Here is a 19,140-nt window from a genome sequence, read left to right on the forward strand (position 1 = left end):
TCGAGAGCTCTGAATTTCAGCTGGTTCAAGCTTCTACCTAATTCATGAATCATTCTGGGATCACATAAACTCTGCTAAATTTGTTTATCTAAAGTCTTGTAACAGTTTGGTGTGTCAGTATTTAGATCCAAAGTAGACCTCCATCAACCCTAGGAGCATCAAGTGACCAAGCAAAGGTAACCTCCGGGGATCATTGTGTCCATTAATCTCTTACAGCAATTAGGGTTATGGATGAGTTCTCTCTCATATTAGAGCTTCCCAATTTTGTGTGTTAGGTTCTCCAGCTTTTCACGACTGAGTCTACTTATCAGATCCAATCTGGATGTTTTCATCAATTAGTAAGTTTTGTAGTGTTGTACTGGACACATTTTTTTTAATATGTCTGTCTATGTCTGAATGTATGGTGTTTATGTGTGATTTCAAAAATCTTATTATATTGTCAAAGTACATTGTTAAAGAGCTTTATTTAATTGGCTTTAAAAATAGATACACTAATTGTTCTTTCAGAAAAATAATTACTAACCCAAATTCTTTTTAAGTTCACATGACTTAGGTGATCTTTGATCAATAAAAATATTGTTGGTGTAATGCAAGCAGGCATGTCATCAGAGTTGTCAGCATTAAGTATGATGCAGACCAATAAGTTGTATCTTTATTAGATGTTTAAAATAATAAAACTATAATTTCAAGTTAAGAACAAATGTGCAAGCTGAAGTATAATATCCATTATTTCATATATATCAAGGACAGCAACAAAACATGAAAAAAATCTTGTTTCTAGCTCTTTAGGTTGATTACTTTTGTGATGACTATATAAGATGCATATGCAGTAAAAGTAGTTAGCAAGGAAATAACTTGGGTGTCATGCTTTGTTTTGGGTTATGACACGTGTACTTAAAAATAGCCTTACAAATCTCTTTGGAAACTTACACCATTGGAGGTCTACTAAGTTAAATTAAATGATAGATATTCATTAAGCATCTAGATTATTTACAAATATAATGCCAAAACATTAATTGCTGAACGGGTTTATGTTTCTGCATTTCTGCCACATTGTTTTTAATATGGTATAGAGAAACTGAATATATTTGGGATTGTTAATAAACATGAAAACTTACACTTTGAGGAAACACATAATTCCAGAAATTATAAAAGTTCATTAATCTACAAAATCCTGACTCATTATTGCTAAGAATTAAGATTCTAATTAATATATGGTAATTAAAACTAGAAATAAAAAAGGAAACAACTTCTTAGATGAGAAACAGAAGACATGATTTTGGTAAGTGAAGCTTAAATCAAAGATGTGTTTTTTAAGGGAAAAAATAGTAATTTTTGTCCTAGAGTATAATGGTTATTTCAAAATGAGGAAAAGCAAAAATGAAAGACAGATAACCAAAAGGATAAAAGAAGATTATGGAAGTTTATGAAAGATGAATATTGTAAAAGAAACTTTACATGTGATCAACTTTAGAAGGCAATTATTAGTAAGTATTTCTAAAACTTTAAGATTAATATCAAAAGTACACTCATGTAAAACTAGAATTTGGTCCTCTCTGTTAACAAAAAAGATTTTCTTAGGGTATTGAACTGCTCTTAATATGAAATTGTGGAAGGTTTTCCTTTACCTTTTGAGAAACTGGCCTAGGAAACAAAGATTTAGTATTTTACCAAGATATCTTGCACTTAATGTTGTCATTATTTGATTTTTTATCACTTAAGAAAAAAAAAGTCTTCTCTATTAAAAAGTTAATTTTTTTCCCCTAAAACTATGTTACTTACTGTATTTGCCTTTGAATTATTTGGATTATCACTCTGGTTAAATACATAATTATTTTGTGAGAAAATATGCTTGCTTATGGAATATTCCTGGAGAAATTTCCAGTGATAGAGGTGCTCATTTTACTGGATGAGCTGCAAAATAGTCAAGTATTTCAAACACAATGGCATCCAGGGATCTAAATGAATAAATTAAATTGGCCAAAGGTATTACCAATTGATGGCAATCAGATCCAATCCCACTGGGGAACATTAATTGACCCCTTACAAATAGTCATTGGAAGGCCTATGCCCCTAATAATAGAACTTCATGTATCTCACATTCATGAATTGTGACATGACTCAATATTGCCAGGCTTTAAAGCATGTTGCCCAATTATATTTTCACCAGGTAAAAGCCCTTCATGACCCAACAACAATCTAACCATGTACAACCTAGAACCTGAAGATTGGGTCTTTGGAAATTACACCACAAAAAGACTGCTTTCGAAGTTTGTTGGAAGAGACCATACCAAGTTCTACCCACGTGGCAGTATAACTTAAGGGCCTCGAGGCTTAGATCCACTTTTGTCAATCTAACAGAACCCCTTCAGAATCTTGGGACTGTAAACCCACTGAAGACCTCAAGGTAAAACTAACAAGAGTGGTTTTTCCTCAAAACCAGGTGACAGCCTAGACAGCTTTCCTAAGATTACAGATCAAGAATTCTGTCCTCTGCCATCATAAAATCTCTTTCCCCTGTCTTCTTTGCCTGTTTCTTTTCCGTTTATGTATGCAAGATAATTAAGATTTCCTAATCAATAACTTCCACAGGGAACGTAACTGAATGTTAGCTATGTCATGATAAACTTAAATCCTTACATGCTATTAGAGATTATTTGGTTTATCCTGTAACAAATTTTACTGATATTCCAAGTGGAATGCATGTTTTTTTCTATAGGATTACACTTTCTATAGATTACACTTTTAGTTTCAGGCATTCAGATGCAGTAGGAAAAACGTATAATGAGGGTTTTACAGTTAAATTATGCCAGAAATTAAAAAAGAAAGCAAAAAAAAAAAAGAGGATAATTGAAAATTTAGAGGCAAATGTATCACCTTATTCCCTTAATGGTCAGTAGCCTCCAACGAGGTAATCATATAATAATGGTGCCTCAGATAAATATTACTAGTGCTTCCCTGCTTGTGACCCCTAATGCACAAGGCATTTCCCAGGGACCTGTCTGTTGTGCCCCACTAGGATATACTTTATCTCTACAGGATTTAATGCTCAACGTGTTGGCAACTTCATGTACCCATAAGTGGAAAATTAGAGGCCAACGTGGATTAGAAATTCTAATAGTACCACTGTCACACCAAAGCAAATTGGAAACTGAACACCTCTTAATTTGCACTATGGAATAAAAAGGAATTTGCCAGCAGGCATAAATTCCTGCAAATGGGCATATTTTGGGAGAATGCTCCTTCTCTGGCTAAATGTAAATAAGGTTAGGATTAAAGATCTGTTTCAAACATTAGCTAATATACTGACTACACTGCAAAAGCTACAGTTGCCCAGCAAACTTCTTTTGCTAAAATTATTTTAGATCAAACAATTGCTTTAACCTATCTGTTGGCTGAAGAGGAGGTGTGTGCCATAGCTAACACCTCCTACTGCACTTGGATAAACATGCCTGCTTTGGTTAAAACTCAGCAAGATACCTGGCTAAAACAAGTAGATTCCTCTTTTGGCTCATTTTTGATGTATTTGATTTTCATCAGTTTGGTTTACAGGAGCTCCTTCTAAAGAGTATACTTTAGTCTCCTAGTATTATTCACCTAATAGCTATCATAATAGTGTACCTGGAATTTCATATCTTCTCAAGAGTCTTGAATGTTCATATGCAGCCATCCCTTATACATCAAATTGTCTCACTATGGTTAGAAAAGTGAAACTGTGATGAGAACGTAAAGAAACATTCAGCTGACTTATCAAGAATTGTGACTTCCATACTGAGACAAAGAAGTCAATTATGATGATAACAGAGAGTGCTATCAATGCCCAGGATTTTGGTCCTCCTTTCAATTTTGAAAGGGAAATGTTAAATTAAACTAAATTTAGTCTGAGGCTTCCTTTGTACTTTGTGTTCTTACATAACAAATTGCAATCTAAATTAGTATGTAAACAAACTGCAACCTAACTTAAGAATATATTCTGTATCTGTATCTTCAGCCCATGGCAGACATCCAGCTGATCGCACCGTGTCCACATAAGGCAAATGCTGAGCTGTAATCCATCAAGCTGTTTCCGTAAGTCATTTTCTTGTTCTGTCTGCAAATACTGCCTGACCACATTGCTTGATGTGGTTTTGTGAAACTCTTTTGGTCCGGGGTACTATTTGATTCAGGACTCGTTTGTGCTGGAATAAACTCTGCTAACTTTAATTTGTCTAAATTTTTTAAAACACCATACACAGCTCTTGGTTTCACGTAATCCAGAAATTCCTAGTTTAACATATCCAAATAAAGGTCATCTCAGTTGTAAGGAAAGGGTTTCCGATTAATTTATAGTAACCATGCCAATTTTATTTTTTGTTATTGTGATAACCATACTAAATTTCTCTCAAGAACGCATCTTAAATATACAAAAATTTCAAAAGAAACATAATGCAAGATTGCAATAATGCTTTCCTTAATATCTGGGTGAAAAAAATATGTCATGATGAAATTTTTGGCCACATTTATCTTAAACACTAGGATTTTTAATTTAATCGAAAACTGTGTTACTTAAGAATTTCCCTACCATTAACTTTCAAAATCAGTGATCGTTGGGGAGTAGGAGAATCAGATTTCCAGAGTTACTATATTAAACCTCTTCAACAAATAATGCTGGGCAAACTAGATATCCACATGCAAAAGAATGAAGTTGGACCCTTACATTGTACCTATAAAAGTAGCAACTAAAGGGAACAATAGACCTAAACTTAAGAGTTAACACTATAAAACTCTTAGAAGAAAATATGGGGAAAAGCTTCACTGCATTGAGTTCGGCAATGTTTTCTTGGATGTGACACCAAAAACACATAGAAAAGCAAAAATAATAAATTGGATTTAAATTAAAAAATGTATGTGCATCAAAGGATGTTATCAACACAATAAAAAACTATCCTAGAGAATGGCAGAATATATTTTGCATATATCTGATGAAGGATTGATATCCAGGATGTACAAAGAACTCCTACAACTAAACAATAAACAATCCAATTTAAAAAGATGGGCCAAGAACTTGAATAAACATTTCTCCAAAGAAGATATACAAATGGCCAATAAGCACATAAAAAGATGCCCAACATATTAGTTGTTAGGGATACACAGATCCATATTATAATATTGCTTTATACCTACAACAGTGGTTGTTAAAAAATATATATAATAAGTGTTAGCAAAGATGTAGGGAATTGAAAACCTTGTGTATTGCTAGTGGGAATGTGAAATATTGCAGCCTTTGTGGAAAACAGTTCAGCAGTTCCTTAAAAATTAATTTAAATGAACCATCAGTTCTACTCATGGGTATATACATAAAAGAATTGAACACAGGGACTCAAAATCATACTTGTGTATCAATGTCCATAGCAACATTATTCACAACAGCCAAAGGTGGAAATAATCCAAATGTTCATCAATAGATGAATGGATAAACAGATGTGCTATGTATGTACATTGGAATATTACCCACAATAACAGAAATAAATTTCTGATACATGCTACAATGTAAATAAACTTTGAAACATTATGTTAATTAGAACAAGGGAGTCACAAAATGACAAATATTGTATGATTCTATCTATCTGAGGTATCTAGAATAGGCAAATGCATAGACACAGAAAACAGAATATAGCTTACTAGGGCTGGGAAGAGGAAAGCATAGAGAGTCATTGCTTAATGGTTTATGGAGTTTCTGTGTCAGATGATAAGACAGTTTTGGAAATCGATAGTGGTTATGGTTACACAGCGTTGTGACTGTTCTTAATAACAGCGAATTACACACTTAAAATATTTAAAATAACAATGTTATATTATTTATACTATACCCCAGTGAAAACTAATAAGAGTTTATATTTAGCATGGGATGATGTAGTATAGGTTTTATGAGGCAAATGATACTTTTTAAAGGTAGTACTTAACAACATGATGAAGCCTCAGAGTCCTATGCCATGGTAATAATTATATCATTAACTTAGCATAATGTTTTCTTGGATGTGACACCAAAAACACATAGAAAAGCAAAAATAATAAATCAGATTTAAATTAAAAAATTCATGTGCATCAAAAGATGTTATCAATGCAGTAAAAAACTATCCTAGAGAATGGCAGAATGTATCTTGCATATATCTGATAAAGGATTGATATCCAGGATGTATAAAGAACTCCTGCAACTAAACAACAAACAACCCAATTTAAAAAGATGGGCAAAGAACTTGAATAAACATTTCTCCAAAGAAGACATACAAATGGCCAATAAGCACATAAAAAGATGCCCAACATATTAGTTATTAGGGATACACAGATCAATATTATAATATTACTTTATACCTACAACAGTGATTATTAAAAAAAGAATACAATAAGTGTTAGCAAAAGAATACAATAAGATGTAGGGAACTGAAAACCTTGTGTATTGCTAGTGGGAACGTGAAATATTGCAGCCTCTGTGAAAAACAGTTCAGCAGTTCCTCAAAAATTAAATTAAATGATTACCTTTTAAAGGTAGTGCTTAACAACATGATGAAGCCTCAGAGTCCTATGCCACAGTAATAATTATAGCCAAAGATTTTAAGTTATTAAGTATATTTGATAATAGCTGGTAATATTACATATGTTAAAGTAGTGAAAAAATTCCACATAAAATATTATTTTTGAGCCAGTTCACATAAGTATCTTGGGAATATGAACCTAAAATCTATATATTTGCCTTATAATTGATGTAAGAACAATAAAAGATGATATGCAGCAGAGATTTCTCAAATGATCCAAGAGTATTAGGAGTGTAATCTTCACATATATATAAAAATAAATCCTGAAAAGTGATGTTATTCAAACATAATTATTTCCTGCCTTACAGTTGAGCTTATATTTAAAAAAATTCCTAGAAAATTATAATTTTAAGCATGAGTGGCTTGATTTTTCTCATTATATTTTTTCAATATGATATATTCACAAGATAATCAGCTCATATAAAGAAATGTCTTTCTAATAATACTTTTCACCACTTCAATTATCCACTATTCAGTCTATTGTCACTAAGATGAATTATTCTAAATTTTACTTTTTAAAATATATTTGAGGTATGAATATTACCTATCAGACATACAATACAAATCTATGATAATACAAACCTGGAAATCTTAATTACTGCAGAATTTACTTATTATACCAGAAGAGTTTTTATGTCTTTCTCTGTATGTCACCTTAAGCTTACAAAAGTAGAATAAATAGTAATAGACTTCAATTTTAACAATCAAATGAATATCACTTGATTTTAATTTTATACAGTCACAAAGTTTCTTGGCTTTTAAATTTTCTTTAAAGAAAAGTTTTATAAAATTTGATATTGAGTTTTTAGGTATAGAATCATCTATCTATCATCTATCTATCTATCTATCTATCTATCTATCTATCTATCTATCTAATCTATTTATCTACAGATGGAGTTTAGTCTGTTGCCAGGCTGGAGTGCAGAGGCATAATCTCGGCTCACTACAACCTCCGCCTCCCAGGTTCAAGCGATTCTCCTGCCTCAGCCACCTGAGTAGCTGGGACTACAGCCACGCGCCGCCACGCCTGGCTAATTTTTGTATTTTTAGTAGAGACAGGGTTTCACCATATTAGCCAGGATGGTCTCTATCTCCTGACCTCGTGATCCACCGCCTCGGCCTCCCAAAGTGCCAGGATTACAGGCGTGAGCCACCGTGCCCGGGCATAATCTTAGATATTTTTAAATTAGTAAATGATTGGTTTTTCTATTGTGTTAGGCAAAATTTTAGAATGGCACCCCAACAATGTCCTGACCTTATCCTCAGATCCTACAAATAAGAAATTGATCTTAGGACAGGAACAGTGGCTCACTCTGTAATCCTAACAATTTGGGAGGTTAAGGCAGGAGGATCATTTCTGCTCAGGAGTTTGAGACAAGCCTGGACAGCATAGTGAGACCTCTCTCCGGAAAAAAATAAAAAACTTAGCTGGGCATGGTGGTGCATGCTTGTAGTCCCAGCTACTTGGGAGGTGGAGGCAGGAGGATCACTTTTGCCCAGGAGGTCGAGGCTGCAGTGAGCTGTGACTGTGCCTCTGCATTCCAGCCTGAGTGACAAAGTGAGACCTTGTCACACACACACACACACACACACACACACAATAAACCTTAAAATGAGGATATAATGTATGAAGAACTGATTTAATTACATGAATCATTTTAAAAATAGAGAGCCTTCTCCAACTGATGGCAAAAAGGGAAGTCTGAGAAATGCCAATTGTGAGAAAGACTTAATACACAATTCCTGTATATTATCTGATCATTTATTTTACTGTGTAGCTTATTTAAAAATTAAGTATGAGTTAGTCAGATTGTCTCATCTGTCTAAACCAATTCCTGATTTGAAGATGGAGGCGGCCACATGAGAAGAAGGCTGTGGCCCCTGGGAACAGTGAGTGGCCTGTACCTGACAGCCAGCAAGGCTACAGAGATTCCAGACTCACCACTGTGAAGGGTGGCAGAATATACCACTCCGTAATATAGATTACTTTGAGCTAAAGGCACTTGACAAACATTAGATGCAATAAAGCCATTCTAATCTCCCTTTTTCTTCCTGCAAAAAAGGAAATAAAAATTCGCATGTGGGGAGGCTGAGGCAGGAGAATTGCTTGAACCCAGGAGGCGGAGGTTGCAGTGAGTCGAGATCATGCCATTGCACTCCAGCCCGGGTGACAGAGCGAGATTCTGTCAAAAAAAAACAAAAAAACAAACAACAAAAAACAAAAAAAACTCCCATGTGAAGGTGCCCTCGCTGCCTATACTAGGAGAAAAGAAACATAACCAAGAGTCATAATCAAGAGAATTCTGCACAAGTAGATCATGTAAAGATAATTCTTATATGTCTTTTATCTCCCTACAGCATTTAATTTTCCACAATTGCCTGTCTTTGTTTCGCCTAATATAAAAACATTTAGGTTTTGCTACTTCTTTGGGTCCTCATTTCTTTATCAGGGCTCCTGTGTCACATAAAACTTATATAAATGTGTATGTTTTTCTCCTGTTAATCTGTTTTATGTCCATTTAATTCTCAAGCCCAGCCAAAAACCTAAAAGGATAGAGATAAAATTTTGCCTCCTGTACAGCTGTTAAAATTAGATTTTGCTAACCACATGACTTAGCTTAAAGTGGATTCTTTCAGTTTCCAGACAAGTGCCTATTTGTAGGTTAGGTATTGTGAGATATTGTCCAGACAAACCAGCCAAACCCACCTGAACATCTGACCTACAGACCTGTGAGATAATAAATAAATGTTTACTAAGCTAAAAAGTTTATGTTAATGCATTATGTAGCAATAGAAAATTAATACACATGCTTTCAAAAACTGTACATAACTTTGCTTTTGTGATTATTAAACTTATAGTTCATTCAAGGAGCAAAAGTCATATGCCTCATCAGTTCTAGGAAATAAGGTAAACAAGATTGTCCTCTGAAATCAAAATTGTGAACTAAAGAGAAAGATGCCCAATTTGCCTTAAATCAGTGGATTATAAATTTTTGGACATGATTCCAATTTAATAAAACTATGAAATCCTTTTCTCAGAGAAGAAAAGAAATTTGCATTTATAGGCACACTTTGTGTGGAATATCAAGATTGATTATAAGACACTGTATCTAACAGGACAACTCCAGTACCCATAGAGCATAAACATAAAATAGTTTAACATATCAACCTAATCAGAAAAAAAATCTTAATCGTTTAGAATAAGAGGTAAATTTCACACACATTTTGCAGGGTCATAGGCACAAAGGGATGCAATGCCAACTAACTAACTCACTGTCCTGAAGCAGTTCCCTGATGCCCTATGTAAGTATCTGGCAAACTTTGCTATATTATCTCCAACTGTTAGAGCCTGTTGGATTTTTACTTTCATTTGTTAAACTATGTCTCTTTTATCTGAGCATTAACTAAGCCTCTGATTACTTGTTCTACTGGGTAGCTTATTTTAAAATTAAGTATGAGTTAGTCAGATTGTCTCACCTATCTAATATCCTGGGAGTGATACCTCATATCATATCTTTTAAATTTTATTCTAAATCTTTCTTAGCTTTACTGACATAAATTAACATTACCCAGCTGAAACAGCTTTAGGATGGTGATGAGATTGAGTTTCTTGTTCTGCAAGCCAAACGTCAATCTGGACAATGATTAATTCATTAAGATACAAGTATGCGTGGCCAGAAGGTCTCCTGCAGATGACACCCTCACTTCCTTTTGTGGGTCTTAATTGAACTTGTCCACATTTAAAAAATAATTTCACAGGCTTAGTATTAACAATCTTTTTTTAAAAAATTTAATGTAGGAGTTAAATTAAATTTCATTATAGCACATTGTTCATAGCTGAGGTTAAAAAGGCCAGTAATAAATTAGTGCTTAGAATGGTCAACATTCAGGGTACTAATTTACAACTTTTTGTCAAAACAACTTATGTTATTTCCTTTGACACCACTGGAAACCTTTCAATTAACTACCAACTACAGGAACTGAGAACTCATTGGAAAATTAATGAAAATTACTTTTCTATTTTTTATTGTGCTTCCTTCACTCTTTTCTTTCCTAAAAAGTATATAATCATAAAAAGTAAGACATAACTGAAATGTCTGAATAAATTACTTCAAGTGTCAATACCTAAAAATTTGAGGGCTTTGAGATATATACTTTGTAGTTCACGTTTTTTTCAGATAGAACTCCAGTTGAATTTGTACTATTTTGCATTGTTAATAATATGGCATTATTTCATTAGTTATCTTTAAATGTCGGTGCAACATAGGGTTATAAAATATTCCACTAAGGTAACATAATTTTCCGTCATCACTAGTGTGTTGTTTCTAAGAGTTTTCTAAGAGTAATAACAAACAGTAATTGTTTTCTATGATTTTATATTTTTAAAATGTCCTTTTTATTCAGATATTTGTATTGTGAAATTTTCTGAGTCTATTTCCTTTTTTGTTTTCTTCATGATATTTTTGAAGGATGGAATTTTAAATTTTGATGATATCTAAATCTTTTTATTTGTTTTTGTTTTTGTTTTTGTTTTTTTTTGTCTTTTATGGTTTGCATTTTTTTATCCTGTCCTAAAAATGCTTTGCCTAACTCATGGCCACAATGATATTTTCCTTTCTTTTTTTTTCCCCCTGAACTTTAATAGTTTTAGCTTTTGTGTTTAGGTAAATAATCTATTTTTTAATTGCATATAATGTAATTTATATATTTCCATTTTCCTCTCATGTATTAATGTTATATTTATAACTAGAAATAAAAAGCAACAATTTGTATTTGTGTAAAAAATTCTGTACAAATAATTATTTATAAGTTACTGAGTCAAAATTGTTTCAAAATGGTTGAAAACACCAGAACTTCCCTAAATGTATTTAACAGCACACTCTTTTCAGGGAATAGCATTTTGAAAATCCTTTGAACAATAATAAATTTAAATCCTAGTGGAGTTATATTAAAAATTATGGGAGAAATTTTGCTGTAGATAAAGGAACAGTGCAGTATCTTTCTAGTAAGATTGCTTCAAAGTCCTCCAAATTTAAGAGATTTATCAAGGAAGTGCCTAGCAGCTATTACTGTTATCAAAGTAATCAGTCCATTTACTAATGTTCTGAGGGCGAAATAACCATTGAATTTTAATGATAACATCAAGCTAAATTCCTGCAAAAGACATACAAGATTGAGAGCATTTTATCTTATTTTGATATGAAGAACTACCTATTCCATTGGTCCTGTATCTCTTTAAGGAAACAATTAACAAAGTATACAATTGCTACATCAATTTTAATATTTCTAGATCATTTCAAATACATAAAATATGGCATTTCTGATAGAAAAATGCCTAGATTTTATTTATGGATATCCCCCCCCTCCCTCAAATTATGCTGTATGTATGAATATTAATCCTCATTACTCCAGTGTAACTATGCACTTGTATTTTCTTCCATTCTTTAGAAATCACCAGATCTACTCCTTGGATGATAAAGCAATGCAAATTGCAGAAATTAGAGTTGAAATCAAATGGTTGAAATGAACCCTGCTTTGATCACTTTTTGGCTAAATTGGAGAATTCATTAAGTGTTTAGATCTCAGTTAATGTGTAGGAAAAAATGTCTTTCTTTTAGGTTTGCAGAGTGGCTTACACATATAATGTTTAAATCTGTGTATAATGCTAGCCACAAAATCTGTAATCAGAAAATATATTTCCTTTTTCTTCTTTATTGATAACAAAAGGAATGAAGAAATTATAGGTCTTTAGAGATATCAGTGTCTTCCAATCATGTGATCTGATGGAAAGAAAGAAAATCAGTATTATCTGAGTGTCAGGGATATAGTAATTGCTTTCACCTATCTTGTTGTATTCTCATGATAGCTTATTGGGTGTAACCAACTACGTGTTTGTGTTTCCTCACAAATGTTAATCCCCATTATGATGATATTAGAAGTGGGACTTTTAAGAGGTAATTAGGTAATAAAGGTGGAGCCTTCATAAGTGAAATTAGTGCCATTATAAGAAGGACCACAGAGAGCTCTCTTATTCTCTTTCTGCCATGTGAGGATGCCAACAGAGATAGTAGCTTCTAAGATGGAAGAAGAATCTTACCAGAATTGAGCCTGGTCTTGGACTTCCAGCCTCCAGAACCGTGATAAATATTAGGTTAGCGCAAAAGTAATTGTGGTTTTGCCATTTTAATGACCAACCTAATAAGCTTCTGTTGTTTATAAACAACCTAGTAAGTCTCTGTTGTTTATAAACCACTCAGTCTATCGTAATTTGTTGTAACAGCTCAAACTGACTAAGGCATTGAGTTTTATTGTTAATAGTTTTATAAAATAAAGATCTCAATTGGAAATGTAGACTTGTCCAATCTGTACCATTAGGTTAACAGATCAAAGAGTGGAAACTAAAATTCAGACCTGGTTATAGATTCTACCATCTTCCCATCAAAACATACTGTTCTCAAGTTTGTGTAGAGCAACAGTTGTTGAAGTATAAGACTCGTGGCATTGTTCTATATACTTAGAAATACTAGTGTTTATATTTAGATATAAAATTGTACTTTAGACAATTTAGTAAAAGATATTAAACAATAGACCTGTTTCCCTACATATAAATTAATAATACACTACATTAATTTAACACTATATATATACTTTTAATTAACTGATATCCAGGTAATGGCAGTATTTTCCTTTAGCAATTAAAAAATGGGTTCTGAATTTCTTTTCTTGGAAATTTAAATATATTACATTAAGATGTTAAGACATCTCCTTTAAACTAGGGTTACTTCAAAAATTGGTTTATCAATGTGTTAGTGATAATTAGAATTTTTTAATATTATAAAAATAAGAGCTTTTCTAATGAATGAAAGCTAGAAAAAAATTGAACTTTGACCTCAAAGGACAAATCATCTTGTAATTACTAAATTCTGAATATTATATCTATTTTATATGCTCAGCACTATTTTTGTACTTTCAAAATATTTATTAAGGGAACTCAGATTGCGTTTAATGGCTTTCCTTGCTAATACCTTTATTCAAGGCTCACCATAAGCAAAATTAGACAAAAGTCTAATTGAATCATAAGTTGTTTTTTTTTATTTTCAACTGAATCTTTCCTTCCCTCTTTCCCTCCTTCTCTCTCTTCTTTGTTCTCCACCCCCACTCTCCCCACCACAAGGCATATTCTAGTTCAAACACTAGAACTAAATAGAAGTAAAGTTTCATGACATTCGTAAGAGCCATAAAAGAGTATGTCACCTCCAGTCTGTAGCATACAATGTATCTAATAGACACAAGTAGTCACCATATGTTTTAAACTGAAAATAAGAACTTAAAATTGGGCAAAGTTTGGGAACATGATTTGTAGGTAGATACAGTAGAGTTAGTTTTAGGTGCCAACAACACAAAATATTCCTGTCTTTCAGTGATTTATGGTGACAATGTGACAGCATTCATAAAATGAGGATAATAATAAATCTCTTGTTTGGTTGCTGCATGGATTAAGAGAAATAACATTTCCTGCCTTCACAGAGTATGGCATATGACAACTGTCTAATCCATGGTTAGATAAAGGTTAAAATGCACTATGCTCATTTTCTTTTGCCACTAGGGATGGACAAGAGACTTAGTTTTTGTCAATGGGATTTAAAGGAGAAGATTTGTGCTATTATTAAAATCTTCTGAGACCAGGCGCGGTGGCTCATGCCTGTAATCCTAGCACTTTGGGAGGCCAAGGAGGGTAGATTTCCTGATCTCAGGAGTATGGGACCAGCCTAGGGAACATGGTGCAACCCCGTCTCTACTAAAAAAAAAAATACAAAAAATTAGCCGGTCATGGTGGCAGGCACCTGTAATCCAAGCTACTTGGGGGGCTGAGGCAGGAGAATTACTTGAACATGGGAGGCAGAGGTTGCATGAGCTGAGATTGTGCCACTGCACTCCAGCCTGTGTGACAGAGTGAGATTCCATCTCAAAAAAAAAAAAAAATCTTCTCAATAGGAAAGCATTTCCAATCAGGATTTACGGAAAATGTGATTTAATTCTTGGAGACATAATGTTAAGATTGTCAGCTGAAACATCACTATGTTAAAGTAGAAAAAGATATTTAAGCATTTGCATGAATTTTTTGTTTTTTTAAATGTGCGTCTTTTCTTAATCTTGCAAATAAATGTTAACATATTTTTTAAAAAACTTAAGTAGAAAATACATTGTTTGATGAAATGATCATTTTAATCCCAAGAAAAGAAAAATTATAAAGCCTGTTCTAAAGGGCAGTAATAGTGTAAGCTGTATCAGTAATAGGAAAAGGTTACTTTTTAATTAGAAAGTTGGATGTTCAGGTAATGAAAATAAATTAAAGTTTTCTTATGGTATGCATTGCATTTAGAGCATATACAGAATTGTTTTTAATCTTTAGCCAAGCATAATAATTTTGATGACTATGGCTATTAGCTCTAGATTATAGTAGCATCCAGCTGAGAGGCATTATAGTTATTACTATTATCCCATAGAAATTTTTTTTGTGTATTTTACTTGGTAAGTTTTAAGTTTGTGGAAGTAAATATTACCTTCAAGGAGTTAATGTGGGTACAATTTTACTGATACTGAACAGACTTAGTGTATGGTTTAGTAAGACCAAAAGTTAATAAACTAATTCTAATTAGAATAAAAATCAGTTTGTAGAGACTTTACTGAGGCTTTTATGACACTGTCGTGATCATTATTGTTTCCCATTGTGAGTGGTTGGTGTCATTATCTATTAATTGTGAAATATTTTTAGTATCATCTCTGTTATGGAATGAGTTATGTTTTCTCACGATTTATATACTAAAGCTGTAACTTCCAATGTAACTGTATTTGAAGACAGGTCTTTTAAGGAGGTAATTAAGGTTAAGTGAGGTCATAAGAATTGGTCCCTAATCCAAAAAGACTGATGTCCTTATAATAAGAGGAAGAGACACCAGAGATTTCTCCTTCTTTCTGCAGGCATAGAGAAAAGGCCATGTGAGTACACAGACAGAAGGTGTCTGCCTACAAGACAAAGAGGGAAAACTTACCTGAAACCAAACCTGATGGATATTGAACTTCTAAGCTCCAGAACTGTGAGAAAATTAATTTTATGTGCTTTAAGACACTCAATTTGTGGTATTCTGTTATGGCAGCCTATGTTAGTCAATTTGCATTACCATAAAGCAACACCTGAGAGTGGGTAAATTATAAAGAAAAGAAGTTGAATCGGCTCATGGTTCTTCAGGCAGTACAGAAGCGTAGTGCTGGCAATTGCCCCTGGCAAGGGGCTCAGGAAGCTTACAAACACGGCAGAAGGCAAAGGGAAGCCAACATATCACTTGTAAGCTCAGGAAGCTTACAAACATGGCAGAAGGCAAAGGGAAGCCAACATATCACATGTAAGCTCAGGAAGCTTACAAACATGGCAGAAGGCAAAGGGAAGCCAACATATCACGTGGCGAGAAAGAGAAGCGGTAGGTCACAGACTCTTTTAAACAACCAGACCTCACGTGAACTGAGGGGAAACTCACTTTCACCAAGGAGATGGTGCTAAACCACTAATGAGGGATCTGTCCCATGAGCCAATCACCTCCCACCAAGACCTACCTCCAATTTTGGAAATTATATTTCAACATGAGATTTGGAGGGGACAAACATCCAAATCATATCCCAGCCTGAGCAGACTAACAGAGTCTCTGAATAAATCTATGGAAATGACTAGAGTATTATTTTGTTGAGTGATTTCTTCTTGTATTAGGATTGGTCTCCTTGAAATTATTATTCTCATATCTGTTATAATACAATACTGAGAATGATACTAATTATACTCTAAACTTAGATATTTAAGAGGGTTGGATTTGACTGATTGCTCTGATGTTGCTAACATAGTCAAAGACTTTTCAAAACTAAAGTGTAATATTATGTCATGCAACCTTGAGAAAATTACAATGGACAAAGCAGAACTATAATTCACAATTCATCTCCCAAACAAATCGTGACACCCCTTCTTTCCAATCCACTGAAATATGCCTAAAATGAGAAAAAAGGGAAATGTTAAAAACAACAACAACAACAACAAAGAAAAAACAGAAAACGGCAACATTCAGGCAAAAAAGAATGTGAGGACTATGATGCTGGCATGCTAAACTTAATTAATAATAAATGAGAGAGTTTGGAGTGATTATATGTGAATGAGTTTCAATCCTGATATCTTTTCCCTTCATTTTTTCACCTCAAAGACCTAGTCCATCCACATATTTTATTACTATCATCAGCCTTCCAGAGCCTCTGCCAAGATGTCTGCTGCCTGGAGCCCATGGTTATATGTCCCAATTAGTCATAGCCCAGGGTCAAATGTGTCATTCCAGAGAGCCAACAATTCATAGCTGATTTACGTTTCCTTGTCAAAATGCTTAAACCACATATTTTAGAGCACTAACTAGAAAAACTAGGAAATAAAAACTTGAAAAATGTCAACGGGAAATGACTTTTTCCTCGGTTAGCATCTGCAATATACTTATCTTAAATATTTTCTGCCTTTTGACCATCTTCCATGGTCGATATTTATATTATAATTTGTCATTATCGAAAATTGATCCCTGTATCAATTTCTGCTTATTTTTAGACAATATTGAAAATGACCCTGGATTTTGTTTTTTAAGCTAAAAAATTCTGGTTCACACACGAAACTTCCAAAAAATAATTGTTTTCCTGTATCTTGAAGAAAACAAATTATGTGCTTCAAGAACTCAAGTTATTTTTAATCATGTTTTTAAAAACATGATTATGTAGTATCCATTTCTGTCATATTATTGTCAAACAGAAAACACTTACATCATTCGACCACCTTAGGGTGCTTTCCATTGGAATCTCTATAGCACCACTGATTTTTTTTTGAAATGGGTCCTCACTCTGTCACCCAGGTTGGAGTGCAGTGGTGTGATCATAGCTTACTGTGGCCTGGGACTTTTAGGCTCAAGTGATCCTCCTGCCTCAGTCTCCCAGGTAGCTGGGATTACAGGCACCAGCCACCATGCCAGGCCTGGTTAGTCATTTGTATATAGCATGTGTCAAATTCATATAAATGTTTTGTTATTGCTATAACTACTCCAAAGGTTTTTATAATTTACATACACCCTGTTGTACTTACTGTCTCTTGGTCGCTGCGTTACATCTTGAGATAATACTTGTGAATGAGACAGCTGCCTGGAGGTGAAAAACAAACCTCCTAGTCAAAAGATATGCTTCACATAATTGTTTATAAAGTAAAAAATTAAAGATAACTGAATGCTTATCAATATTGAGCTGTTTTATATCTATACCAGAAAGTATAAGGCAATACTTTAAAAAATGTGTAAAACCTTTTAAACTCACATAAAAAAATTTAGAGACATGTTAACTGACAAAAGGAAGACGAACATTTTGTTTTGCTTTATCTCATTTATGGAAAAAACCGACAAATCAAAACTCCCTTGTGTGTGTGTATGTGTGTGTGTGTGTGTGTGTACATGTGAACATGCCCATGTGTAATTATAAATATATAGAAAAAAGAACTAGATATCTTAACTTCTCACTAAAAAAAATACCTTCTGTACAGGAGAATGGTTTGGAAATTGAGACTAATCAAGGAGTAACATTAATTTTATCTGTACTATTTAATTTTTTATTATCAAGATTATATCCATGTGTTACTATTGTAAATAAAAAAGCATGAAAGACAAACTTCAATGAATAAAATAGTTAATAAAGTGTAGATATAACTTAAATTTAATCAGCAATTACAAGAGCAGCTAGCAAAATTCTTTCAAATACTAGATAATTATTTCTTTAAGCTGAAGGAAATACAACTACATTCAAAAAGCTAGTCAGTTATTAGGTAAAATTTCTTAGAAGAAAAATACACATAGTGAAAATCTGGTAAGTATAAATTTTGATAATAAAGAAAGAGATTTGCACACAACCAGCCTGTAAAAACAAAAAACAAAACCCCAAAACAAACAAAAAAGTCGCCCAAAACAGTAACAACAATGTATTATCTTTATTTCCAAAGAAGAAAACAATCAATGTACATCTCACCTTCCCTGTGAAATAGATAAAAGGCTGATGATAAGCAAATAAAGCAAAACAACATACAAAATAACATAAGTGCTGTTAAGAGTTAGACACATGTCAAATAAAATTTGGAAAAAAGGCAGTAAAGTAAAAATAATTAACAATAAAATTAAATATTCAAAACAATAAGCATCTAAAAATTTCAGATTGTAGAAATAAACTGTAGAAAGACATTGTGAAGAAAAATAAAAGTATTTTCTCGTTTTATTTCATATATAAGAAATTGCTTAAAAGATAGAATGTTATCACTGATGATTAAAATAGAAAATGAAGAATAATATTTTAGCAACTTTAAGAATAGCAAAATATGTATGTAGAGTTTATGAGAAGTATTTAAAAATATATTCAAATAAATTATGATCTATAGAGACATAGATAAACTAATGAAAATCAAAAGGTGTAAAAAAAAAGACATTCTACACACTATGATACAAGTAACATCTGATGAATT

The 19,140-nt window shown here is 33.0% G+C and overlaps 1 long non-coding RNA gene across 4 annotated transcripts in view; it reads left to right on the forward strand.

The window, feature by feature from the left end:
• LOC129532553 (uncharacterized) overlaps window positions 1-16,295 on the forward strand; it is a 171,768-nt gene extending 155,473 nt beyond the window's left edge. For all 4 annotated transcript variants that reach the window (XR_010132709.1, XR_010132708.1, XR_008678314.2 and 1 more), the window contains 3 exons: window positions 2,171-2,407; window positions 3,992-4,068; window positions 15,555-16,295. This is a non-coding gene — a long non-coding RNA (uncharacterized lncRNA). The remainder of the gene's footprint in view (window positions 1-2,170; window positions 2,408-3,991; window positions 4,069-15,554) is intronic.
• The last annotated feature ends 2,845 nt before the right edge of the window (window positions 16,296-19,140 follow it).

The sequence above is a fragment of the Gorilla gorilla genome, chromosome 2 (assembly GCF_029281585.2).
Source record: "Gorilla gorilla gorilla isolate KB3781 chromosome 2, NHGRI_mGorGor1-v2.1_pri, whole genome shotgun sequence".
Taxonomy (NCBI): Eukaryota; Metazoa; Chordata; class Mammalia; order Primates; family Hominidae; genus Gorilla; species Gorilla gorilla.